Source organism: Ciconia boyciana, chromosome 3 (assembly GCF_034638445.1).
Source record: "Ciconia boyciana chromosome 3, ASM3463844v1, whole genome shotgun sequence".
In the NCBI taxonomy this organism is placed as follows: domain Eukaryota; kingdom Metazoa; phylum Chordata; class Aves; order Ciconiiformes; family Ciconiidae; genus Ciconia; species Ciconia boyciana.
The window spans coordinates 84,531,731-84,544,287 of record NC_132936.1 but is presented as its reverse complement, the minus strand read 5'-3'; the positions used below and the strand labels follow the sequence as shown (position 1 = coordinate 84,544,287).

The window sequence follows — 12,557 nt, the reverse complement described above, 5'->3', positions numbered from 1 at the left end:
ACTGTAATAACACTTGGCACTTACATGCAGGTTTTCATCTTCTAGCCACTTTACATTAAGCAATGAATCCTCAGGACTCCCCTGTGGAGTAGGTGGCTGAGTATTATTAGCCCCCTTCTGCAAATGGGAAAACTGAGGCGGAGATGTTAAGTACCTTGCCTAAAGCCACCGAGGGATTCTGTTGTAGAGACAGGATCAGAGGTTAGGAGTTTTTGTGCTTTCAGTTCCCATATCTATTGTGTCACTTAAGTACGGAGCCATAATTGAATATCGTAATGACCCAGGGGTGGAGTGATTCCAGCTACTCAGATCCGAGCACGGCTCTTCTGATGGTCAGAGACTCAGCGGCGCAGTCGCACGCAGCCAGATGGAGCACGAATGCCTAAGGGGTAGGATGAAGAAGTGCCATTCTCGTTGGCTTCCTCAAACACACCACTGGGCAATGTTTGCCAGGCCAGGTCTCAGCTCAGCTCTCCAGCAAGCTGTGTCTGCATTTTAAGGCATAAGGCTAAATGCTTGCCTTGATGGATGTTTTCACGGTAAGAAATACACCTTCAGAGGCAGATGCTGCTGCTAAGACCAAGGTTAGTGAGCCTCTACTTTTGTGTGAAGCTTGTGGTAACGGAACAGGCGAGTCCCTCTAGCTAATTCGTGCTTGTGCAGGAGTGTGAAAAGACTGCAGTGCTCTGGGCTAAAGCAGATTCTTCACTAGCTTTAGGAACAGGACTTCTGGTCCTCACATTACACATTTGGAGGAGCCTGGTTGCCCGTCCAGCAGAACATGTGGGGATGGATACAGCCCTACTCTGAAAGACATGAGCTGAAGGAGTGGGCAGCCTGCACAGACCGTGATCACATCGCCTGACTGGGAGCACAGGTCATGCTTTTCACAGGGCTGCTAGGAAGATTCACAGATTTCAGCCTTGCCCCGACCAGTGTGTGTCTGGGACAGGGAACCACCTATTGAAAAAGAGAGTATAACATGAAAACCATGAGGAAAACTATCATCAGTTGCCACACAGTTGCTATCACGAATAAAAGGAAATGCATTCCCATGAATTTAGGAAAGAATGCTCCCATTCAGCATTCCTCAGGCAAAGAAATGCTTGTTTTTCTTTGCTAAATGCCTATTTCCATCAACAGTATTTCTTGCATGTTGTTGGACCATGTTATTGTCACATCAAGATGCCATCAGGCATTAAAGCATAAGAACTGGCTTGTATCTCTCACAAGCTGCCAATGTATATTTATGTGGTGTAGGATGATACATCGTAAAGGGAAGGTCCGTAAAATGCTCTTGATTGCTAATGTTTTCTTTCTGACCCTTCCATTAATATGGAACCAGCACGAATCCATCCATCTACCCACTGACTCTGGTTCTGCACGTAGCGCACATATTATTCCAGTTGGGAAGTGGAGTCTTATTTTGCACCTGATGCGGCCTTTGCTTTGGAAAGGAATCAGAGGGTTTGGAACCGGAGACCAATCCACACCCCAGATTTATTTTGTTTATGTATAGGAAAAATATGGAAATCCCCAGCTGCTGCATGAAGTGGCCTGGGTAAGGATGATTCTTGCACCGAAAACACGGGACCATGTTTGCTCTGAGAATGAAAAGCTGACATTTTGTCACCCCTGTGAATTTTGTCTAAGGATTTTGCCCTGAAAACCACCTAGTTTTACTAATTGGTCACTAGAGATTATGAACATCAGCCTTGCATGAACATTTTAAAACAAAATACTACGACGATCTTTTTGGAGTTCTCTGACTAATTCTAGGAGTACGGCAATGAAGTAGGGTGATTAGAGTAAGAAAGATTCTGTGATAACACCTGAGCCACATTAATTGGATTGTCAGAGATTACTGGACCACACCATAAGTGTGAGAGAGGCTGGGAAGGCAATGAACCTTGCAGGGCACCGACGCTAACTGATACGCATCTTTTATTTTAAAATACAAGAATACAAACTCCACCTAGACCAGAGTATTAACTTGTCTGGAGTCTTCTCATTTGGGTTTTGTGTCCTCTGGAGAGAAGAGCCCTCCACTCAGCAGTGCTGGGCCCTGAGGAGCCCAGCTGAGCTGCATGCAGATGCAGGATAGATCCCTTTGGCCAGGCCCTTCACACATGACCCCGGTGATCACCTCCCATGATCAGAGTGCAGACCATTTGCTGCAAAGGAGGTTCTCCACATTGCATTTGATGGCGGGAGGATTTTTGCTAAACATGAATGTTTCCAACTGTGCAAAGTGTTTATAAAGCACACAACACATGTCTGACTGAGTAGAATATGTTTTTAATATAATGTAGTATGAGCATGTGGAAAAAATAATGGAGACGACTGTTCTCCATTCAGAATTCAAGCACAACAAACTGTAATTACATCAACATTTTTAGAACATGTTTTTTCTTAAGCATTTCATTAAATATTAAGGAAATATAAACACATATGTTAAAAATTGTGCAGACATCCTATGGATTGCATAGGAAGGACTTGGATTTTCCTTTCACATTGGGATTGCATCGTAATTCCATGAGGTCATCTCTGACTGCCGGCGAGGAGGACTGGGCCTACAGTTCCCTCCCTGTTACATGTGTATGTGCTGCACAGGGAGGGCACGTCTGGAGCACTGACATATATACGGCGTGCTAAAATGTATCTTCACTTAAGCTATTTGCCTCTTCCTTGCTTATTTTGAAAGGGAAATATACTCTCTCCTCCGTTACTTTCATGTGAGCAAAACCAGTTATATCCTTTGTTGGAGAAGGGAGGCTCTTTGGTCATCAAATATTTTACCTCTTCACAGATCAGAGATGGGGGTAATATAATTACACTAATGCCCTCAACTGGTCTGGTGTATGAGGCTGTTGTAATAAGACCATCCATTCACTTAAAGTGTATTCTTTTTGAAAACTGAAGGCAGAGGAGCTGATGTTGGGCCGGGCAGCAGTGCGTGCCTCGGCGGGGCAGGTGGATGGAGGGGGCCCTGGCTTCTGGGCACCGCAGGTGTAGAAACCAAGGAGGCCAAACGCTGTCCTCTCCCTGCTTTCCTCTCCCCACACCTGCCCTGCCCTTTTGGGTACCTCCTGCCCCGCTCTCGCCTGCCTTCTTTTGTCCCTGAGCCCTTCTGCTGCTGGAGGGACCCGGGAAACCCTCCCTGCCCACCACAGCCCCCGCCGCTCCCGCAGGCAGCCCTGCCCGCAGCTACGGCCGCTCTGGCTGGGAATGAAGAGCAGAGGAGGGAGGGGCGGCCAGAAACGGCATCGTGCCATGGCAGGTCCCGGCAAAAGGGAGGCAGAAACGCAAGGAAATGCCCGACGGATGTGTGCGGTTGCAGCTGGGTGCCGGTGAGCATCTCAGGGGGGCTTTATGCCAGGTGGCTGCTTGCGTAGTTATGGGCTAACACGGACGGACACTGATTTCCTTCATTTTTAGTGCCAGTGAAAGGTAGGGGCAGTTATCCCGCCAAATGGACGATGGCTGCTGTGGAAAGGTTGCCTTGAGCGTGGCCTGGGAAAGGATGGGTCTGAGAGTGTTGCCTTTTTGTACCTGGATTTTCCCAAAATACCAACCCAGCTCTCGGGCTGTTCTGTGAAGCCGACCCCCTCTGGAAACCCCGAATGACGTGGTTAATATTCTTCTCACATCTGCTAGGAATTAACCCAAGGACTGATGTTACTGGAACATCAGCTTCTATTTTAAAGTACTGTTTTCCTAAAATTCCCCTTAAATTTTATCTGATAAAGGAGGAATAGAGGGAAACAATGCATTGGCCTGCAAATGTCCTCATCACACGAGGTGTTGGATACAGGCTGGAATTCATCTACTTTGTTACCCACAGAGTTTATCTCAAAATTTTATCTGGTGCAAGAACACGCATAGACATTTTCACAGTTATGACACCAGTATCCTGTGAAATAAACTGGTGTGGGGTTATCGCTTGCAGGAGGTAGGGTGATGATCCACTTAATAGCAAACCAGTGCTCTAGACTGGTTTTAGGGTGCAGTTAAGCACTGGGAGGGCTTTCCATGGTAGAAGCTGTAAAGCCAGGACTATATTCACTGGAGGTTACTCGGGTTTTCAAAGTCCGTCTCTTATGAGCAAGCCAAATGACTACTCAGATAATTACATGGTAATTCAGGATCCCTGGATTCCTCTCCTGCTCGTGCCTTGTCTGAAGGTACTGGTGTTGGTGTCCGCTATGGAATTGACACACTGGCTGTGGGGCTGATGGGTTTTGACCACTAGTGATGCGCTGCCAGTCCTTCACCCTGCCTCGGTGCTGCCTACCCTGTAGAGCTGCTGTGAGGCTTCGTTAATCCCCACAGAGCCCTCTGGTACTCACAGAAGTACAAAATGTCATCATTATTACATAAAACCCCATTTTATTCCATGCTATAACTGATAGCCCATTTTATTTTCCAGTCCCATTTTGCTTGTTTTCTTCTGCTGGTACATCACTTAATAAAGGAATTGGAAGGCTCTTCTTGTACGTGATGCACAGCCAGCCCTTTCTCAATGTGTGGCCCTCGCCTGGACTTGCCATTTTTCAAGGTGTAGATGGGTTTGTGTACAAGCCTGCGCACACACGTGCACGCTTGCACAAGCACGCGCTGGGTGAGCTCCAGGCTAGCCATTAGATCTCCCCTGCTATTACTCTACTGTACATATTCCTAGTAAATTAGAGCAGAATTTTTTTAATACGCTCTTCTATAAAAAGTGTGCTATATTGATTGCAGCAGAGTGAGCTGCTGTGGTTGATATCTGAGCGCTAACCCAGATAGGGATTAGCATTACATCAGCCATCAGGCGAGGGAACCTGGCGAGCTGCCAGCCTGTAAAAATGGAAGACATTTGCGTCACTGTTCCCTTGGTAATGCTTCTTGGAGCCGTGTCAGCTGTCCCCCGAGGTTGTTTCCTTAATATGTCAACAGACATTCCTGAATCTTTAATGCTGAATAGCTCTTTTTCCTCTTCCAAAAACACTTAGGTGACAGAATAGCTAGTGTCTCCCGCTGCCCTATGCATTAAAAAATTATACACCTATGTAGATCAGGCTTAGTACCTCTTGGGGGAGGGTCACAGCAGTTGCAGTCAGATCTGGGTGAAGCAAAAAGCCCATCTGCAGCGTGATTGCTGTTTGTATGCACTGAGGAAGCAGCAGCCCTGTTCAAAACCACTCCTCCTTTGCCTCCGAAGCATCCCACTGGAGGGAATGAAAGCGTCTGTGTTAGATTAGTTGTTGGAATTTGCTAACATTGGGGATAAACTATCTGACCTTGCTTTAGGAATTCCAGTTACACACAATAACTTCAGGTTACTGCCTGAGAGCTGGAGGACTGTGGTGTGCAGTGACCTCTAGCTTCCGGAAACCATTTGTTAGTGCCAGTTGTGAGAAACAGTCGGAGGTTTTATCCAATGACATTTTCACCTTTCTGCTTCTCCATGCAGCCAGCTGCTATTTTCAAGTTGAAGAATTAAAATGCAAGTAAGGTACACTTGACCAAATTTGAGCATGTGCCCTTTCAGCTGAAAGTAAACATCCCCTGTCTAAAAGAAAAAGACCTTTTGTTCTTAGGTGACAGTTTTAAGTTCGCCGTGCAGTTGCTGTAGTAATTAATCACAGACTTGTAATTTAATAGTTGGGGAAGAGCAAGCAAAGGAGTCGTTCTAAGAAATCACTTTGTGAGTAACTCAATTTCGGTCAAGGAGCGCTACTAAGCGTTCATGATAATTTATCATTGTCATAGGCATTTCACGCAATCCCACTGACCAAGAGCGCCAGATGAGAAAGCAGCTCTGCTGGTGAAAACTCAGTTCTGCCGAGGGGACTGCGAGCTCTGTTATTTTGCAGTCTTTATCCAGTATTGAAGGACTTCCAGATTCCTTGCTTGAGGAATTTGACCCCGGCGGTGGAATTTGCCTCCTGCGTAGCACCCCACGGAGAGCTGTTTCCTTAGGCGGCAGAAGGTATCCGTACGCCTGAAATGGGCAGGCAGCACCGCGGGGCAGGGAGGTGCTCGCCGGGGTCCAAGCGGAGGCAGGAGGTCCCTGCCTGCAGCTCGGCCAGTGCTGCAGGGCAGGAGAGGGCTTTCTGAGCACCCTGATTTGGCAACCTGCGTTAGCAGCAAGGAAACTACCAAGCCCTTCAGGTTGAGCTTTTGCATACGCCCATGTGCGTACATTTACGAGGGGGACCGACGCTCCTGCCTAAGCCCTCTGCCTGTTTGTCCTTATGGTTGCCACCTGGCTGGTCTCCAACTGGCATGGCCAGCTTTACCCTCGACAGACAGGCAGCCGGTGACTCAGTTCAGTGGGAGAACATGAGGCACCTACTATAAGGCTGAACACAGAGGCAGGCAGCCCTAGGGAGGAGTAACCTTGCCCTCCGCTATCTCGGGGTGCCGGGAGAACTGGCTTTCCCCCGAGCCCTGTGACACCTCAATCCCACGTGGAGATAAACATTGCTCAGCTGCTTGGTCTGCACCCCAGCTTCCCCAGAGCCTGCTGCTCATCGAGGTCGGAGCCAGAGAGTGACGGGTGTTTGTTCTACCCTCGTCCTCGTGCTGCCGCTCTGCTGGGGAGGCTGGAAGAGGGAGGTGGAAAAAATGTGGCTCACGGGGGTAATCCAAAGCTGGGACAGGGTCATAAGCTGGAGGCAGGTGGAGAGTACCGCCTTCCAAATCGAGGGGCGTTTGGCCGTAGGTTACCAGCCTGGCAAGAGAGAGGAGCAAGGCCCCGGCTGAGCAGCTGGGCTTGATACTGTGAACACAGATGCCAGAGGCAGGACTGACCCCAGCTGTAGCTGCTGTTGCCTTCTGGCTGCTGCAGAGGCCAGCGCAGGGCTGTGGTCGCCTTCTTGAGGGACACTGCCTCTGTGCTGTAGGTCTCACTGGGGGAGAAGAAGCCCCCACAGCAGGGCCAGCAGCACGGGGAGGGCAAGGAGAAGTGAAAAGGTTCCTTCTCTGAGACAGAGCTTGTAACTCATCCCTCCCAAGATCACCTCCTTCCCTCCATTCACCTGCTATAGACCCCAGATTTCTCACCAAGTGAGATGAGCCCCAAATCTTCCTTCAAAGCCCCGGCCCTTCCTGATTGTCAGCCCTGTGGCTCCTCTCTGTCTATCGCTATCATGCACTTCTATATATAACACAAGACTCCTGTCTGCTGCAAAGGGTGTTTTCTGAGGTAAAGTTAAATACGTGGCAAAACCTTCAGAAACAGAGCCTTGAAAACACAATTGCTCTATCCTGACTGCTTGTGTCATTATTCAAATAGATAGTCGAATGAAGGTCAGCTCTTGAATAGGTTTGAATTTTTATGGTGCTCTGAATGAACTGCCTCCTAGTCCCAGAAAGCTGCAAGTTGGGGTCTTTTGTACCGCTGAGAGCGAGGCTTTGTATATCCCAGTGATATCTGAATCCCTGAAACTTCTGTTGCACAAGACTACCGCTTACAGTCACCGAGTAGCTGCAGCTGTAGGAGGTGGGTGCCAGCTTGCCCTTGAGCTCTGCACATCCTATCAGCTTTCCAAGTTGTGCTTCCTCCCTGTCTCTGGGTGCAGTTCAACACTCCCTGTCCGTGCGCCTAGAGAAGGCAGCGGGAACCTTGCCACCGACCTCAGTGGACACAGGAGTACCCTCACAGCACTGACAGCAATGTACAAAGCTCCACAGAAGTTGCACTTTTTATGTCCTCTTTCCATGCGTGATACCAAAATGAAAGGCTTCAGGGGCTGTGCTGACCAGCTTTTAAATCTGACTGTCTGAAGCAAGCAATCCTCAGAGGTTGGCATAGATTTGTCACATCATGTTCTTTCACCTGATCTAAGCATGCCAACTTAGCTGGAGTAGTTTTGATCCAGGATGGTCTGAAACAGCTCACTGAAACTGGTCACTGGAGGACTGGGCAATATCCCTGCCTCTATTTGTGCTGCAGCAGTACTCCATTAAATTAGCCCTGGATGCAAGTCTGGCAAGCTAATATACATCCATACCAATTTCCTAGGCTGTCTGCAGGTACTCTCCTGGGGACTGGATTCCATGGTGACTTACTGTTAGTCATCGTTTCCCCATTACTTTGTGCTTTTTAAGCCAAATGCTCAATATTCTGGGCAGGTGTCATATGGTGCAACTTCCTGCTGCTGTAAGCAGAGAAAGTCAGAGGTAGCCCAAGAAAATACTGAGTTAGGAAGGTGTGGCTTTCTGATGGTTAGCAGAGGTCCTCACGTTGCAATCTGAAGGACACCATTGCCTCCGCTTCACCTGTCTCCCTCTCTCATGGAAGAGAAAGTAATAGCACTGGCAGTAACTAGCATATCTGGAGACCCAGCACGGAGCATATTGCCTTTTGTTTTCAGAGTATAGTTTGAAATGAGTCATCTACGGGTGAGTCAACTCATAAGTTGCAGCGAGAGGGTGACAGGCACTATGGTAGCATAGGTGAACTACGCCAGGCCCGTGAAGAAGGTTATCACACATCCTTTCGTGATGCCAGGGCATTTAGAAACTCAGGCCTGTTTTGGGGGATGGCTGCTCAGCCAAATGTTCCCTTTAAAAACGGCTCGTAAGCTAACTGTGTTTGTCCATGCAAAGCAGAAGTTCTGTGTCCAGCTGTTTCTTCTACCGCAGGAAAGAAGCCTGGTTCACCTCAGCTCCGCTCAGAGTGAAGTGCAGGGGAAATTCCATGAATATCAGGGAACTTGAGTTAAAACAGCATGTACAGAGACTTATTTGAGATTCCAGATGTTTTTAATTGTCTTTGTAAAAATAAAACAATCTTTTAATACTTCATCAACATTACAAAAATCTTTTTTGTTTGTTTTTAACCAAAACTCATGTTTGCCCTGGACGTTTTATAGGTCTGTGCTAATGGTTATCAACAGTGCTATGACTGTCTGTCAGTCGCAGAAACCCAGCTTGTCCTCCTGTGCCCCTTAGGAAATCTCTGGCTGGAGACTTGGGCCAGGAAAAGGAGCAAATGAATGTTCCCTTGCGTAGCTGCAGAATGTGGGCATAGTGAATGCTTGGAAGACCAAAGGGTAGATAGCCATGCCGAATGGAAACACTAGTTATTTCTGACTAGTACGTGCCTCATGTGAGAAGTGTATGCTGTATTTTTGGACACCTCTGTTGGCAAATGAGTGCTCTTGAGGGCATGGATGGGAACGGGAGGCAGGGAGATTTCTGAACCTTAAGGACATTCACAAAGGATGTCTGTGAAAACACCCTGAGGGGTCAAGGAAACAGCATTGTGGGTAATGAATGTATCCCAAGCAAGGTAATGTTTCTAACTGATTTCACTGAAAAACCACAGCATGTGCTGTGTGTCGCGTTCATGAGATGAGCTGGTCCTCAATGAAATCTTTCAACCAGCCTGCCCGCGATAAATATGAGCAGCACATGGCTGCTGATACAAACAAAAGCAGGTAAATAAGAATACCTTACAAATGTAGGGCGGATATAGCTGAACCAGGGCTAGATTTCAGCAGAATGCACAGGCTGCTGACGGCTATGGACTGAAATGGGTGTCTGCCGAAGGGAGACAGGCCATTGATCACTGGTTGACATGGCAGGAGTTCTCCGAATGGATACTTCCTTTTCCTTTTTTCTTGGGTTTTGTGAAAAATTCAAAAGCTGCTGATAGTTGATAACTCTTCTTTTTTTGTTGTCCCTGGTGTTACAGTTCCAATGGAAATGAGGATGCCCCCCAGCCCCCACCCTGAACTGAGTGTTTTTAATGGGATCCCATCTTCTATGGTGATAATGGTAATTCCTTCCATGCATGTTACTCCAATTCTACCCTTCCATTCTGGGGTTTCCTTCAATATAGCAATACATTTTCCAGTTATTTCCCCTATTAGTTTCTGTAGATTCTTCTAGTGAAGACTGGTGTTCAGATCTCTGTGCTGGCTTTGGGCGTGTGGTAGATTTTGGGGTGGGAGCATGAGTGAACAACTGTGCTGGTTTCGGGGTGGAAGCATGAGTGAACAACTGTCCTGGTTTTAGGCTATGGCACAGGTAAGTGACAGACAGAGGCAAGGTAGTGATTGCCCGTGCAGAGGACGTTACCTGAAGCTGTTTCCCAGAAGGTGCAGGGTAAGAGTCATCTGACCAAATGTGGATGTCTGTATCTGAGTATTCATCTTGATTCCCTTTATAGCCAATGGAGAAAAATAAGCACTTCTGGGGTGTGATTCATCTTAGTCTAAAGGAGACGTATAAAGTAAATCAGATGATTCACACCCCAGACTTGCCTATTTCTCTTCATTGAATATGAAAGGTGACTGGCTTAGATGTAGATATCTAAAGCAGGGTGAGACAAATCCCACTCAAAGCATCATGTTTGAAATGGCAACCCAGGAAAATATGCAGAAATAGCGTCCTCCCAGCTAGGCAGTATGCAGAGAGTACCTCATCCTCCTTTTCTACAGCTTTTCTCTACACCTGCCATTATGAGAAGCGTGTGTATTGTGGAAGACATGCCACAAGTTTTTTTATTTGTTGACGTCTTGAGCAGGGAGACTAGGAGATTGCTGTGGGTCTGTAATACGGAGGGGAGCAGAGAAGGTCTGTGGGTCTAACCCACTCAGGGAGCGTGGTGCAAAGGTGTAGTTCAAAATTCAATACTGTGGGAAAGCAGCGTGTTGAAGCTTGATGGTTGCCATGGTGCATGTCTCTTGCATCTCACAGAGTGGGCCAGGGAGTATTAAACACCAGTCAGGCTGAAGCAGCCTCCAGTCTTTGTCCAGAATGATGGAGAGGTTGTAGCTGGGAAAAGGAGTTTAAATTTGCCTCATGCTGTACTGTATTTTGTAGAAGAGCTTCCCCCTGCAGCCATGTCGAGCTGAACACTGGTGACGCTCTCCTCCATGCCGACTTCTGTCCGTCCATCCTCGTGGAGTTCTTAAGCTCCAACCATGCTGAGTCAGTCAGCACTCGGCCGCCCTGATAAATCCTCCTGTTGACAGTGGTAAGCTATTGCAGTGTGTACAACAGGAATAACGAGGCCTGAAGTCAAATTGGTGCGGAGGCAGGCTTTAGAGACATAATCAGACTCCTCTTCTTGTTTTTGCCCAGTAACGTCCTATGGATACATGCATTTTGGAGAGTTTTCTCCAAGTGGGAATTTCCATCTGGACACAGCATTTTCAAGGGGACAATCAAGCCAGGGCCCTGCTGGTGTTGGATGGGGAAACACGATGGCTCATCAGTTCCCTCCGTTGGACAGGTGCCACCATGGCTGCTCACCAGCCGCTGGATGGAGGGCAACATCTTCTCAAGGTGATCCCTAAGCCGGAAAGGGCACGCAGAAAGCAGACACGACCAGACCAGATGCGCAGTGACACAGTTAGTGACAGAAGTGGGACATCAATGTTGTAACCACATGAACTTTAAAGGGACCATGATCTCTGTGACACAGTTGCTCTTGTTCCAAGGGCAGGGGGCTGTTTCCCGCAGTTTAAAACATCAAATAATTAAAGGAAAAAAAAGTGGTGCATGGAAGCAAGACACTCTGAGATGCATTTTTATAAGTCTTTGTAACATTACACTTCCAAGACTGCCAGGCATTGGTGGCGGGTCCCTCATTTACTTCCAAATATGCTGACTGTCAGAGCACGATGCCAGGCTCTGTGTTGGCTCAGGCTGGAAAGGATGATTTTGGAGGTCTTGAACAATTTAACTCCGCAGTGAGACTTCTTAACTGCCTGCAGGCTTTTGCTGGTGTATTTTATTGATTATTATATGAGGCCAGGGATGTTGTGATGGGACCTTTATAAACATCTAAAAATAAAATGTTTGCATTTCACATTGAGGTCTGACATTTATTCCTGATTTCACTTTGACCTCATTTCACTTTGAGGTCTGAGGACCATACTGGAGACCTGCAAGGTGAGAGGCTGTGGGGCTCCAGAGGTTAACGGAGCATCGGCGCACGAGGCCATCAGCCTGGTTACGCAAAGCATCAGAGCAGTGGCTCTTGCCTCAGCACCCAGTCCCCAAGAGGCCGAGAGCTGGAATACTGGAAAAACTGGACTGTTCCCTTCTCTTTCCCAATCAATCCTGTGTGGCAATCAGAGTGAAAGATTGGGATGTGACTCTTAGCTGCTGGCCTAAGCTCCTGCTTAGGTCCTTCCCAGTGTCCTGGGAAGGGGCTTCCAGTGGTGTTGCAAGGTCCGCACCTCTCCCCCAGAGAGCCACCCACCCTGTTGATTCATACGGCCTATGGGACATGGAAGAAAAAGCCAAAATTTTGGTGCACACCTTCCATTTTGTGTGTGCCAGCTGTGATACAAAACTTTGCACTCCTTTTGTTCTACTCGGACAATTCTTCAGGAAAATGGCTCCATGACCTTTAGTGTTTAGACGCTGCAGATCTCCACAAAGGCCTTCTGCTGCTTTGTTGAGCAGGTTCACTTTTAATTTTTTCCCCATCGACGGGGTATGCCAGATTAGGCTGAGAATAATGTTGCAGTGACTGGAGTTATGCAACTGGTAAAGTGCATGGAATTGACATGATGTGGTACGAGGGGAACCCTTAAAGGTTTCCACTA

General features: G+C 47.7%; 1 long non-coding RNA gene across 2 annotated transcripts; it reads left to right on the top strand.

Annotated features, from left to right (window-relative positions):
• The first annotated feature begins 5,799 nt into the window (after positions 1–5,799).
• Positions 5,800–11,747, top strand: LOC140650103 (uncharacterized). Of its 2 annotated transcripts, none has more exons than XR_012041851.1 (4): positions 5,800–5,974; positions 9,689–9,771; positions 10,822–10,975; positions 11,083–11,747. It is a non-coding gene; the product is annotated as an uncharacterized lncRNA (long non-coding RNA). The 2 variants fall into 2 exon arrangements; XR_012041852.1 differs by having other exon boundaries at positions 11,059–11,747.
• The last annotated feature ends 810 nt before the right edge of the window (positions 11,748–12,557 follow it).